Raw genomic sequence first — 14,836 nt, forward strand, 5'->3', positions numbered from 1 at the left:
CAAGGCCGCAACAAAGGCCTCCTTTTGACCCATAGAAGGGCCTGGAGCTGGAGGTTGAAGGAGTTGTGGCCGTAGAAGAAGAACCGCATTCCCCTCACAACATAGAGAGACCATGAACTACCGAACAGCAGACCAAGCCTCGTCATCTTACTCGCCTTGTAACCGTCGTGCCTAGAAAACGTTGGGATGATCACACTGAATTTCTCTTCCTCATCCTTTACAAGAGTGTCCTCCTATTCGTCCCTTTTCTCTGCGGAAGCGACCGCGCCAATGACAAGACTGATCTGTGCTCGTCGCGTTGGACGTGAAGCCGCGGCCACCATCCAGCGCAGTTGTCGAGGCACTCTAATGTAGCTGTGTCATGTGGCGTTAACCCTTAATCATGTCCAATGTATACAATCAGACACCATGTATTTGTATCAACCCAGCCAACCCAGGCAACCAAACGCCAGGCAAAATTCGCTCCCGCAATGCATGTAACCAAACGATGTGCAGATCATGATTAGTTGTCTGATGCCCAACTAGGACAAGTATGCAAGGAGCAAAAAAGATGCAGGTAACCAAACATGCTCATAATTTTTTTCTAAATATGGTAATTGTACCGGGCGAATGTTCGTTGCAGGGGAGATGGTAAGCGGACCATCTTTGTTGGCAGTTTTAGTTGTAAAACGAGACCAAACGACGGTAGATTTTAAACGAAGATTTGCCTTCTCGGGGAGAAATTGCCATGTCGCCTGAAGAAACTGCCACCTCTCCCCACCCCCTCAACTAAAACCGCCACGGAATCGAGAAGCAACTTGTGATTGGTTGGTTAGGAGGACAGTGGTATCCCAGCAAACCAGAGTTCACATGGTTATTCCTGGGTTTATTCCAGACTTCTGGCGATGTTCGTTCAGTGAGAGGACACGTTTCCATTGACTGCGAGGCATCTATGGTGACTTCGTAAAATCTCAATATGCTATGCCGACGCAGTCTCTTCGAGGTGCTCATAGAGGTACGATATACGTGCATGTGTTCATAGAGATGAGTGTATGCTCGTGTATGTGAGCTTCAATTTTAGTGTGTTAAGAAAACTGCCCGGGAATCAGTGGCAAATGCCGCTCTCTCTGGCTAAGGGGTCCAAAATAAATAATGTTATCAGCTTGGAAACATACGTGGATGGATATGGTGCTTCCCACACAAAAATCCCCCTCCAAGAATCTGAATCCCCTAGCCCGTGCTGTGCTGCGCCGCCGGACGAATCGGAGCGCGGCGCCGCCGGGTACGGAGCAAGCCTCCGACCTCCTCGACAGTGTCCACACCCGGACCTCACCTAGCCCCTGGAGCGCCCCCGGGTTCGGCACGAGACGGCCGCCGGGCGCGGGGGCGGGCCTCTCCCACCCCATTTCCAGGTTCAGCGCCAAGGTTCTCACCGTTGGGTGCGCGAAGGTACTATCCTCTGCTTCCATTTTTCTTCAGAAGCAATCATAACCAATTATTCACTGATAAGATGCCACTGGGATGGGATCCCGATATCTTCTCATGAAATCATTTCACTGAAAACAAAGGGCTCTATGAACTGAATTCACAGAATAATCAAGACAGATTGAACCGTATTAACACTGGTATATGTTGGTGCCTGGGAATATGGTTGAACTAGAATCTGGACCCTACGAAAGTGTGGCCATTTAATGGCATGTTCTAGCTTCGAGGGCGATGAAATTGTAACCTTTTATTCTACTCCCTCCGTTCGGAATTACTTGTCACAAAAATGGTTGTATCTACAACTAAAATACATCTAGATACATTCATTTCTTGGACGAGTAATTCCGAACGGAGGGAGTAGTTGCCATGTGATTCCAAGCCTCACACATTTTTTTTCTTATTCACACGACGCAATTGTGCGATCTCAACTTCTACAAGCACAGTGCTGTGGAACTGTTCTGAAACCAGAGGGGCGTATACTATGCTGGGGATGGCTTGTATTGTATCTTCTTCTATAGGACCGGTTTTTGAATGTTTACAAATACAGGCAAATTGCACAGTATGCTGTTCTATTTTCCGTTGAACTGAAAGTCTGAATCCACTTAATGTGCAAAGACCTAGGACCATCAGAGAATCAGTAGTACCATCCATTCTGTTCGAATAGACACATATCTTTAAACTTACAAACTGCTACTACCTTTTATGAGGCACCAGATGTTTCATTGCTTGCGGCAGTTGTTGTGGCTCCATGGCATTGACCTCCCAGGAGTACCTTCACTCTGAATATTCTCGAATTTTTCCAGCTCAAGTGTCATGCTATTTTCTGTTTGCACATGTGTCGCAATTACTTTGTTACATCAGAGACAGTCCATATGTCCCAGGTGTATGCTGTTCATTTGTGCGTTTAACCGAAACCAGTTAATGCAAAGTATGGAACTACAACCATCAGAGAAGTGCAAGTATAGAACTACAACCATCAGACTGTATCGTTGAGCTGTAACCAGTTAATGCAAAGTATACAGCTACAATCATCAGAGAAGTAGGGATACAAACTGCTAGCTGTAATGTGGCACCATACAAGTCATTGCCTGCTGCATTCGTTGTTTTCTGGCGCTTTACGCCCAGGAACTACCTTTGGAGATGTTCTTGAATTTACTAGCTCGGACACCATGCCATTTGCCTATCTGTTACACTCTTACAGTCTTACAGTTACCATGTTGTTACATGATCTCCCTTTTTTTTGCATTTCTATTTTGCTAGATAACCCAGGATTTTGAGCTAAATGCAGCCTCTAAATGCAGGGAAATAATAGCCTGTATCTTTTCTGTAGAACCGGGGTTTGTGTGTTTACAGATACAAGGAAATGTGCAGTATGCTGTTCTATTTTCCGTTGAACTGAAACCACTTAATGTGCAAAGGCCTAGGACCATCAGAGAAGTAGTACCATCAACTCTGTTCACATAGACACATACCTGTAGGGATACAAACTGCTAAGTGCTATGAGGCACCGCACCACATATTTCATTGCTTGCTGCAGTTGTTGTGGTTCCATGGCATTGACCTCCCAGGAGTACCTTCACTCTGAATATTCTCGAATTTTTCCAGCTCAAGTGTCATGCTATTTTCTGTTTCCACATGTGTCGCAATTACTTTGTTAGATCAGAGACAGTACATTTGTCCCAGGCGTATGCTGTTCATTTGTGCGTTTAACCGAAACCAGTTAATGCAAAGTATAGAACTACAACCATCAGAGAAGTGCCAGTATAGAACTACAACCATCAGACTGTACCGTTGAACTGAAACCAGTTAATGCAAAGTATAGGACCATCAGAGAACTAGACAAGTGTCGGTTTCATCGTTCTGTTCACATGCCTATGAGGCACCAGATAAGGCATTGCTTGCTGCATGGGTTGTTATGTGTCATTTACGCCCAGGAACTGCCTTTGGAGTTGGAGATGTTCTGGAATTTACTAGCTCAGGGCTCAGGCACCATGCTATTTTCCTATGTGTTACAATACCATGCTATTTACGCCCAGGATCCCCCTTTGGTTTGCAGTTCTACTTTGCTGGATAACCCAGGGTTTTGAGCTGAATGCAGCCTTTTAATCCACAGGCAGTAAATCTGCTACATTCCAAGCGATGCTATTAATGCATCATTTATAGTAACATCCTGGTAATCTTACTTTGAGTACATATGTTTTGCAGACCCGGGCGATCAAGATATGCAATAGAGTATTTCAGTGGATCAGGGATCTCACACCACCATTTTTTTCTCCTCCACCTTGGACTGCAGTTGTGTGTTGCGAGCTCAGATGGCAGAGCTGGTGGCCACCATGGTGGTCGGGCCACTGCTCTCAGTCGTGAAGGACAAGATGTCCAGCTACATGCTTGACCAGTACAAGGTGATGGAGGGCATGGAGGAGCAGCACAGGGTGCTCAAGCGCAAGCTGCCGGCCATCCTGGACGTCATCGATGACGCTGAGCAGACTGCATCCCACAGAGCAGGGGCCAAGGCTTGGCTCGAGGAGGTCAAGAGGGTGGCCTACGAGGCTAACGGGCTCTTCGACGAGTTCAACTACGAGGCGCTCCGCCGCAAGGCCAGGAAGAACGGGCACTATGGCGAGCTTGGCTTCAATGCAGTAAAGCTCCTCACCACCCACAATCGTTTTTCATTCCGCGACAGGATGGGAAGAAGCTGTGCAGGATTGTGCAGGCCATCGAAGTCCTTGTGGCTGAGATGAACGCCTTTGGGTTTAAGTATCAGCAGCAAGCACCAGAGTCCATGCGGTGGAGGCAGATGGACCATGTTATCTTCGATCCGAAGAAAATCATCAGCAGATCGAGAAGCCAAGATACTAAGAATGTTGTTGGTACACTACTTGGTCAAGCCAACAATGCGGATCTCTCGGTCTTTCCCATCGTTGGAGTAGGGGGCCTAGGCAAGACCACCTTGGCGCAGCTAATTTACAATGAACCTGAAATTCAGAAGCATTTCGAGTTGCTGATCTGGGTTTGTGTCTCTGACAGCTTTGATGTGGATTCCCTGGCTAAAAGAATAGTTCCATTTCATCTAGAAAAAGATGTAGTTGAAGCAGCAGCTTCCAAGAAAAGCCCACTGGATAGTCTTCAAGACGTACTAAACGGGCATAGGTACCTCCTTGTATTGGATGACGTCTGGAACCGAGAAAGTGATAAGTGGGAAAAGCTCAAGGTCCGCCTTACACATGGTGCCAACGGCAGTGTGGTTCTGACAACTACTCGTGATGAAGGAGTCGCAAAAATAATGGGTACAGTTAAACCCTATAATCTTGCAGCTTTGGAGGATAACTTCATAAAGGAAATTATTGAGACAAGAGCATTCAGTTTGCAGAAGGAAGAGGAAAGGCCTTCTGTGCTAGTTAATATGGTTGATGAGATCGTGAAGAGATGTCGTGGCTCTCCTTTGGCCACAACAGCGCTGGGCTCTGTGCTGCGTACAAAGACAAGTGAAGAAGAATGGAAGGCTATATCAAGTAGAAGCAACATTTGCACCGAGGAGTCTGGAATTTTACCAATACTCAAGCTCAGCTACAATGACTTGTCATCACAGATGAATCAGTGCTTTGCTTTCTGTGCTGTTTTCCCCAAGGATTACGAGATTGATGTAGACAAACTGATCCAACTATGGATCGCACATGACTTCATCCAGGACCACAAAGAAGTTAGTCCTGAAACCATTGGCAACCGGATTTTCAGCGAGTTGGCCTCAAGTTCATTCTTTGTGGATGTGAAGCAAGGAAAAGCCACATCCTATGAACGCATGGTGGGGGGTAGTTATTACAAACGTACATGTAAAATCCATGATCTTATGCATGATGTTGCGCTGTCTACAATGGAGAATGAATGTGGTTTTGCACCCGAGGAACCAAATCGGATAGAGTGGCTTCCAGATACAGCCCGCCACTTACTTTTGTCTTGTGAAAAACCAGAAATTGTTTTGAATGATTCTCTGGCAAGAAAATCTCCAGCTATTCAGACACTTCTGTGTGATAGTTATATGGAACACCCACTGCAGCATTTGTCAAAATATAGCACCTTGAAGGCACTACAGCTCCATACGCGGAGAAGTTCATTCCCCTTAAAATCAAAGCATCTTCATCACCTAAGGTACCTTGATCTCTCAAGAAGTGATTTTGAAGCACTTCCTGAAGATATAAGCATTCTATATAACCTGCAAACATTGAAAATCTTTGGCTGTCAAGAACTGCGTCGGCTTCCAAGACAAATGAAGTATATGACTGCCCTCCGTCACCTCTACAGTCATGATTGTCCAAAGATGAGCGGCATGCCTGGTGACCTCCGGAAACTCATGTCCCTTCAGACGCTTACGTGTTTTGTAGCAGGCCGTACTAGCTCTGAGTGCAGCAATGTTGGAGAGTTGCAGCATTTAAATCTTGGTGGTCAGCTAGAGCTAAATCAGCTAGAGAATGTGACAGAAGAAGATGCAAAAGCAGCAAATCTCGGAAAGAAGAAGGAACTCCGAGAACTGACATTAAAATGGACTATTGGTTCTAGGGATGATGCAAGGGTGCTTGAGTGTCTCAAGCCTCATGATGACCTGCAGTCTCTAAGGATAGAATCCTACGGAGGCACCACATTCCCAACATGGATGGCTATGTCGCGAAACATGGTTGAAATCCATCTTTCCTATTGTAAAAACCTACAATGGCTATTCAGTTCTAGTGCATCCTTCAGTTTTCCAAATCTGAAGGAGTTTACACTTCGAGGTCTGGAATGTTTGGAGGGATGGTGGGAATCAAGTAATGAGGAACAAGGAAAAGAGGTAATATTTCCTCAGCTTGAGAAGTTGCATATTCTTGACTGTGCAAAGCTGACAACATTACCAGCAACACTGCTTGGAGAATCTTACGGTAGGATGGAACGGTCAGCATTTCCTACGTTGAAGGTTCTTGAATTGAGATACTTGAGGAGCTTTGAGAGATGGGATGCTGTCGATGGACCTCAAGGAGCAGAGATAATGTTTCCTCAGCTTGAGGAGTTGTATGTTGCACACTGTGGAAAGATCAAAGCATCATCAGGACAACAAAAGGTTTGTCCAAAGCTGACAACAAAAGCTGAATCACGGAAGCTCCGTGTTTTAGAGATGCAGAGCAGTGAGGAAGAGATGTTCCTGTGGATAGCTAGACATGTGACTTCACTGACCAATCTGAAGCTGCAGAACTGTGAAGGCTCGGAAACAACCTCGGCAGCAGCGGCTGATAATAGTTTGACACAAGCGATGAGCGCCATGGAGAATTGGAAACATCACGATTTCCCTCTGGCAGATATGGAGTTAATTGGCTTTAAGTCAGGCGTAACAGAGCTATGTGCAAGCTTTGTACAGCTCCAACGCTTGTGCATCAATGATTGTGCCGCATTTGTCCACTGGCCAGAGAAAGAGTTCCAAAGCTTGGTATCCTTGAGGAGTCTAAACATTATGTCCTGCGAACAACTGGTTGGATACGCAGCCGAGCCATCAACAACAACATCAGAATCCTCGAGCCAGCTCCTGCCATGCCTGGAGTCTCTCAAGATATATGGCTGTACGAGCATGGTAGAGGTCTTCAGACTCCCCGCGTCCCTGAGGAAGATGACGATTCGTGATTGCGCGAAGCTCAGGTCCATATTCAGCAGGAGGCTGCAGCAGCAGGGACAACCATCAGCATCATCTATCGTTCAAGGCTCACCACCTGTATATTCAGAGGTGCTCCCATGCTTAGAAGAGATAGACATACGTGGCTGCGACGGATTAACAGGGGCCCTTGATCTTCCCCCATCCCTCAAGCACATCAGCGTTTATCGGTGCGGCGGGTTGAGGTCAGTGGAATCTCACTCGGGAGAGTTCCCGTCGCTGGAGGGCCTCTCCGTCGGGCTCTGCGAGACCCTGTCATCCCTACCGGATGGCCCACGAGCGTACCCGTCTCTCAGAGTGCTCAAGGTCTACGACTGTCCTGGTATGAAGAAGCTCCCTGCTTGCCTGCAGCAACAGATAGGTAGCCTCGAGGGGGTAACTCTAGATGCCCATCATCAAGGTTAGTGTCCTCCTCTATTTTAGCTGCTGCATTTCAGCAATAAATTCAGACATCCCTTGCTTCCAGATATACCCCTTTTTTCTTAATTCCTTCCAGATTACCGCTAGTCCGCTACTGCTAGAGCTGGATTTAGTGCTCCAGCTAGCGAGATACCTAATTAAAAGAATCGTGTCTCAATTTTTCCATGTAACAGCAAACACGCGTTGCGAAGGCATGTACAAGTGAGTATCATTTAATTGAGTAGTTTAGATATGAATGGTAATAAGTACTGCAAAACCCAAAATCAGAGCAGATGTCTTTCTCGTGTAAATCCTTTGTTCCTCCAGCACACACTTTAATTTCATTGTAAACTTTGATGCTACATTAATACTTAGAAATTTTCTCATGATATCATTTGTGACCAGGACCTATTCTGTCGAAGCCCAAGACATGGATAAATGGCATCTGTAGAGGATAGTTGAGCTGTCGACGTGTGTGTGACACCATCACCATGTGAAGCTATACATATATTTTGAGTTATCTCCTTTTTTTTAAAACGGAGAGCTATCTCCTGATGTCGGTTGTGCATGGTGGAACTGTTTGCTCACACACAACCTAGGTAGAGTAGGACTCATGTCTGGATAAAGTTGGAGTATTTCATGCTTTATGGCAAGAATTCCGTGACACTTGGTTTAGGTATGTCTCTGCATTCTTGTTCTAAATAAGTTTTCCATGACGTTTATACGTCTCCTTCAGTATTGTTTCAGTCAGAGCAAGTATGTATAGAACTGGCCTGGAATGTTCATATTTGTGTGCTATGTAGTATTACTTAATCTTCAGTATATATGCAACTCCTTTATCTTGGACTTGCTAGTCCAGGATTTACCTCCACGTAGCCTTGCAATTGATTCCTGCATGATGTGTACAGCTATTGTCGTAATTACTTTCTGAAAGAAACAAAGTGCTTGCACAACGTTCTTTTCTACACATTAGCAGATCGAGAAGCCAAGATACTAAGAATATTGTTGATACACTATTTTGTCAGGCTAGCAATGCAAATCTCACAGTTGTTCCCATTGTTGGGATAGGGGGGCTAGGCAAGACAACCTTGGCGCAACTCATTTACAATGAACCTGAAGTTCAGAAGCATTTCGAGTTGCTGATATGGGTTTGTGTCTCTGACAGCTTTGATGTGGATTCCTTGGCTCGAAGAATTGTTGACTTTCATCTTAAAAATAGTATAATTAAAGCACCTTTTAAGAAGGGCCCATTGGATAGCCTCCAAATTGTACTAAGCGGGCGTAGATACCTCCTTGTCTTGGATGATGTACGGAACCGAGAGAGCGATAAGTGGAAAAAGCTCGAGGTCCGCCTTACACATGGTGCTAAGGGCAGTGTGGTTTTGGCAACTACTCGTGATGAAGGAGTCGCAAAAATAATGGGTACAGTTAAGGCCTATAATCTCGCAGCTTTGGAGGATAACTTTATTGAGGAAATTATCGAGTCAAGAGCATTCAGTCTGCAGAAGGAAGAAGAAAGGCCGGTCATGCTAGTTAATATGGTTGGTGAGATCGCGAAGAGATGTCGTGGCTCTCCTTTGGCTGCAGCCGCACTGGGATCTATGCTGCGTACAAAGACCAGCAAAGAAGAATGGAAGGCTATATCGAGAAGAAGCAACATTTGCACCGAGGAGTCTGGAATTTTACCAATACTGAAGCTCAGCTACAATGACATGTCATCACAGATGAAGCAATGCTTTTCTTTCTGTGCTGTGTTTCCCAAGGATTACGAGATTGACGTGGACAAACTGATCCAACTATGGATCGCACATGGCTTTATCATGGACCAAAAAGAAGTTAGTCCTGAAACCATTGGCAAATGGATTTTCAATGAGCTGACCTCAAGGTTATTCTTTGTGGATGTGAAGAAAGTCCGAGTCTCACGGTATGAATATGCGCGCCCGGTGGTGGGTGATTATCCCAAACATACATGTAAAATTCAAGATCTTATGCATGATGTTGCATTCTCTACAATGGAAAAAGAATGTGCTCTTGCACCTAGGGAACCACGTCAGATTGAGTGGCTTCCAGATACAGCTCGCCACTTATTTTTGTCTTGTGGACAACCAGAAACTATTTTGAATGGATCTGTGGCGAAAAGATCTCTGGCTATCCAGACACTTATGTGTGATTGTTATATAGAAATGGGAGTTCGGTTGCAGCATTTATCAAAATACAACTCTTTGAAGGCATTACGGTTCCTTTTAAATTGGGGCGGACAATTCCATTTGAAACCAAAGCATCTGCATCAGCTAAGGTACCTTGATCTCTCAAGAAGTTATATCGAATCACTTCCTGAAGATATAAGCATTTTATATAGCCTGCAAACATTGAACATATCTTGCTGCTACTCACTTCGTCGGCTTCCAAGACAAATGAAGTATTTGACCGCCCTCCGTCACCTATACACTCATTGTTGTCCGAAGTTGAGGAGCATGCCTGGTGGTCTCCAAAAACTCATGTCCCTGCAGACACTTGCATGTTTTATAGCAGGTCCTACTGGCTCTAAGTGCAGTGCCATTGGAGAGTTGCAACATTTAAACCTTGGTGGTCAGCTAGAGCTAACTCAACTAGAGAATGTGACAGAAGAAGATGCAAAAGCGGCAAATATCGGCAATAAGAAGGAACTGCGAGGCTTGACATTAAAATGGAGTGTTGGTTGTGCTGATGATGCTAGAGTGCTCAAGAGTCTCAAACCTCATGACGGACTGCTGGGTGTAAGGATAGAATCCTACGGAGGCACCACCTTTCCGACATGGATGGCTATGTCGAGAAACATGGTTGAGATCCAACTTTTCCAGTGTGAAAAACTGCAATGGCTATTCGGTTGTGATACCACCTTCACTTTTCCAAATATGAAGGAGCTTACACTACAAGATCTGCATTGTTTGGACAGATGGTGGGAAACAAGTAATGAGGTACAAGGACAAGAGATAATGTTTCCTCGGCTTGAGAAGTTATCTATTGTTAGCTGTGCAAAGTTAACAGCGTTGCCGGACACAACACTGCTTGGAGAACCTCACGATACAATGGCACGGTCAGCATTTCCAGCATTGAAGGAACTCTACTTGGATTTCTTGGACAACTTTTGGAAATGGGAGGCAACCGAGGGAACACAGAGAGGACACATGGTATTTCCTAAGCTTGAGAAACTTACAATTATGAATTGTTCTATCCTGACAGCATTACCGGAAACACCGGCTGATGGAGATTATAGTATGGCACAGTCAGCGTTTCCTGCATTGAAAGTTCTGAAATTGAAATGCTTGAGCAGATTCGAGAGTTGGCATGCAGTCGAAGGATATAAAGGAGAAAACTTAATGTTTCCTCAGCTTGAGCAATTGGTTGTCATACACTGTGAAAATATGACAACTTTATGTGGACAACGGACCTTCCCTAGCCTTCAGGAGATCCGTATCGAGTTTTGTCCAAAGCTGACAACAAAAGCTAAATCACCAAAGCTCAGCATGTTACACATGGAGGGAAATGAGGAAGAGATGTTCCTGTGGGTACCTAGACATATGACATCATTGACCAATCTGAAACTGAAGAACCTTGAAGACACGCAATCAGCCTTGGAGGCGGCTGATCATAGTTTGACACAAGTGGTGGACGCCATGGAAAAATGGAATCAAGATGATTTCCCTATGGCAATTATGCACTTGAGTGGCTTTAAGTCGGGTGTAACTGAGCTATGTGCATGTTTTGTACGGCTTGAATGGTTGTGCATCAATGATTGTGCTGCGCTTGTCCACTGGCCAGAGAAAGAGTTCCAAGGCTTGGTATCCTTGAGGAATCTAGAGATTTCGTACTGCAAGCAACTGGTTGGATACGCACAAGCTCCTGCAGCTGAGCCATCAGCAACATTAGATTCCTCGATTCAGCTCCTGCCAAGCCTCGAGTATCTCAAGATATTTCAGTGTGAAAGCATGGTAGAGATCTTCAAACTCCCTGCATCCCTGAGGAAAATGGAAATTCTTGATTGTTCTAAGCTCAAGTCCATATTCAGTAGGAGGCTGCAACTGGAACAGGGATCATCATCGAATCTTCAAGGGCGATCACCTGTATGTTCGGAGTTGTCGTCATCATCAGCTGTATCCAGGGCGGAGCATTCTCTCTTTCCATGTTTAGAATCTATATACATACGGGGGTGTCATAGCTTAACAGGGATCCTTGATCTTCTGCCGTCGCACAATGAAATTGAAATTACTGTTTGTTAGTGCCGTGAGTCGAGATCAGTGGAATCTCACTCGGGAGAGATGCCATCGTTGTTGGAGAAACTCGAGATCGGAGGATGTGAAACCCTGTCATCCCTACCAGATGGGCTGCAAGCATGCTCGTCTCTCCAAGCTCTTTACATTGGAAACTGTCCTGGTATGAAGAGGCTCCCTACATCTACATGCCTGCAGCAGCGTATGAGCAGCATCGAGAAGAAATGTCTAGATGCCCATCTTGAAGGTATGTACGCATGTCAGTCCGGCTGTCTGTTAATCTTTCACACTCAGCAACAAATTCAGACATCCTTCTAGCAAATTCTGTTTTTTGTTAGAATTTTGTTAGAAACTGCCCTTAGGTTCTCTACATGCCTGCAGCAATCTCTAAGCAGTCTCGAGCTGAAATATCAGATTAATTTGTCACATTTCAGCAACAAATTCAGAATCCTTCCAGATATATTACTGCTTGAGCAGAGTTGTTCTAACTAATACTCCGTAGATAGTACATAATTAAATGAGGAGGGTCTTGAATATTTTTTGGGGGTGTAACAGGAAACATGTACACTTAATAGTTATTACTTACTACAGTAGAGTTTATATTGATGTCAAGGATAACAGCACACACCAAGGAATCAAAGATAACAGTAACAGCGTGACTTGTACTACAACCCGACACCCACAATTGGAAGTGAATATTCCTTTTACCTATAGTCTCTGTTCCTTCGATGCATGCTTTTACAGTGTCAACTTTGATGCTAGATTATCATTTACAAATTTACTGTATGTGACACCATTTGTGATCATTGATCAGGGCCCAGACTACTGAAGCCCAAGACGTGGAGAAATGCCATCCGCAGAGATTAGTGAGCTGTCGGTATGCAACACCATTACCATGGGAAGCATTGTTGGTAGGCTTTGTGTTATACCGAAAAAGGCTTTCGCCCCGCTTTGTGTTATGGTTTGCTACTTGTTTCAAGACTCCATTTTCTCAATGAAAATGGGGGCCATGTGGCCTACTTTGATCGGAAAAAAAAATCACCATGGGAAGCTACCAAGCTGCAGCAGTCAAGCAAAAGATTTGATTATATGCATGGGCCATCGCTATATTTTGGGATATCTTCTGCTGGTGTTGATTGTGCACGGCTCTGCCTTTTCGCAGAACTGTTTCTGTCCATACAGCCTGGATAGAGTAGAGATCATGTTTGAAAAGAGTATGTATTGTCGCGATATCGTTTGCCAACATTCATATGCCAAGAATTCTTTGACATTTGATTTGGGCATGTCACTGTATTTCCTGTCCCAAAGAATGTACTACCAAGTTATGGCATGAACATATGCGTGTTGGCCTCTGATTTGGAACACTTGTGTGAGACCTTTATAATATGGTTTCAGTGAGAGAAAGCATTTACAGAACCTACTGAAACACTCATGGTTGTCAGCTGCATCCTGGACTCGGTGGTCAGCTAGCCTTGCAATGGTGTGGTCAGCTAGCCTTGCAATGGTGTGCTCAGTTAATTAGTTAGTGAGTGTGACCTAGATAAGAGGTGTAGCTACATGGCCACATAGCTACAACTTTCCCTTAGTTTCTGAAGAAAAGGAATGAAGCACGCACAATAATATTAGGTGTATCCTGATAATTCAAAACGGTGCCAAGGCTCATATACACCCGACGAACAGTAAATTAAAAAAAAAACATAAAAGATCTAAAAATTTAGGAATTCAAGATGCTCATGCGTGCAAGGCGCATGCAAGTTTCGTGGTGTTTCGACATCTGAGGAACTCATACAAAAAAATCAGCTCCGAATATTGTTCTTTTTTAAAGTTTCTTACACACCTGATGGCTGACAATAGGGAGTTCTGTTGATTCATCCAAGTTGGACAACTCTGATTGAATGAAATCTCACTTTCCTAAAAAAAGGAAGTGGGAGAAATGGAAAAAATGTGTGCAACTACACACAAAAATTAGAACTATGTCTTTGTTGCAAATATAAATTACGAAAGGTGTATGAGTAGAGAGGGATATCCTTTCAGCAGCTACAAAAAAAAAACAAGAGGGTTATCTTTCGCTTACAGCGAAATGCACCAGCGCTAACCAGGATCACTGTAGTGCGCCGGCCCCAGAAGCGCTTTCGAGAAGCTTCTAACGTCCGGTTTGCAGAACCCTTCACCTAGTTTTGTCTGGTTTTCGGAAGGTTACATGCATTTTTTCCCTTTTTCTTTTCTAAGTTTTTCGTTATCTCCATTTTGGTTTCTTTTTTTCTTTATTTTTTTCAAATACATGTCAAGTTTTTACTGAATATAGGTTGAACTTTTTCTATATACATGTCGAATATTTTTGTCATTACACGTTGAACATTAGTCGAATACATGTTGACCATTCGTGAAATGTGCATTGAATTTTTTAAAAATATAGAGTGGACATTTAAAAAATATAAGTGAACATTTTTAAACACGCATTTAATATTTACATGCAAACATTTCTTAAATCTCATAACTTTTTTTTAATGATACAATGATTGTTTTATAGTTTATTGAGCAATTTTAACATGCTCCCTCTTACCCTCTCTTTTCACATGAGAGGTAAGAAGCTAAGAGTTAATCAAACTCACTACTTAATACAATTAACAGCTCAGATCTATTTTATACACTTACCTCGCATGTGAAAAGGAGAGGTAAGAGGGAGCATGTTAAAAAAACTCTAGTTTACGAACATTTTCCAAAATTGCGAGAACAATTTTCCCTAATTGTTTATTGCAAAACTTTATGTAACATGTTTTTCACAGATATTTTTTTTACAAATTACACTTTATAAAAATCATAAATATTTAAATCATGTACATAGTTTTTACGTGTGAAATGTCTTTAAATGTCACAATTTTTTAAATGGTATTAATATTTTTGAAAACTGTGTGAATTGTTTTACATTTCATGAAACGCACAGTGAAATTTTTTATAAAATTTAAATTAAATCATTTTTTACATATATTTTATTTAGAATATTTCGATATATTAACAAAATTTAAAAAGAAAACATAAAGGAAAAAATAAT

General features: G+C 43.4%; 2 pseudogenes; both read left to right on the forward strand.

Annotated features, from left to right (window-relative positions):
• The first annotated feature begins 1,163 nt into the window (after nt 1–1,163).
• Nucleotides 1,164–8,460, forward strand: LOC125546290 (annotated as a pseudogene).
• On the forward strand, nt 8,455–13,118 carry LOC125547360 (annotated as a pseudogene).
• Nucleotides 13,119–14,836: the final 1,718 nt, after the last annotated feature.

Source organism: Triticum urartu, chromosome 3, assembly GCF_003073215.2.
Source record: "Triticum urartu cultivar G1812 chromosome 3, Tu2.1, whole genome shotgun sequence".
Lineage (NCBI taxonomy): Eukaryota > Viridiplantae > Streptophyta > Magnoliopsida > Poales > Poaceae > Triticum > Triticum urartu.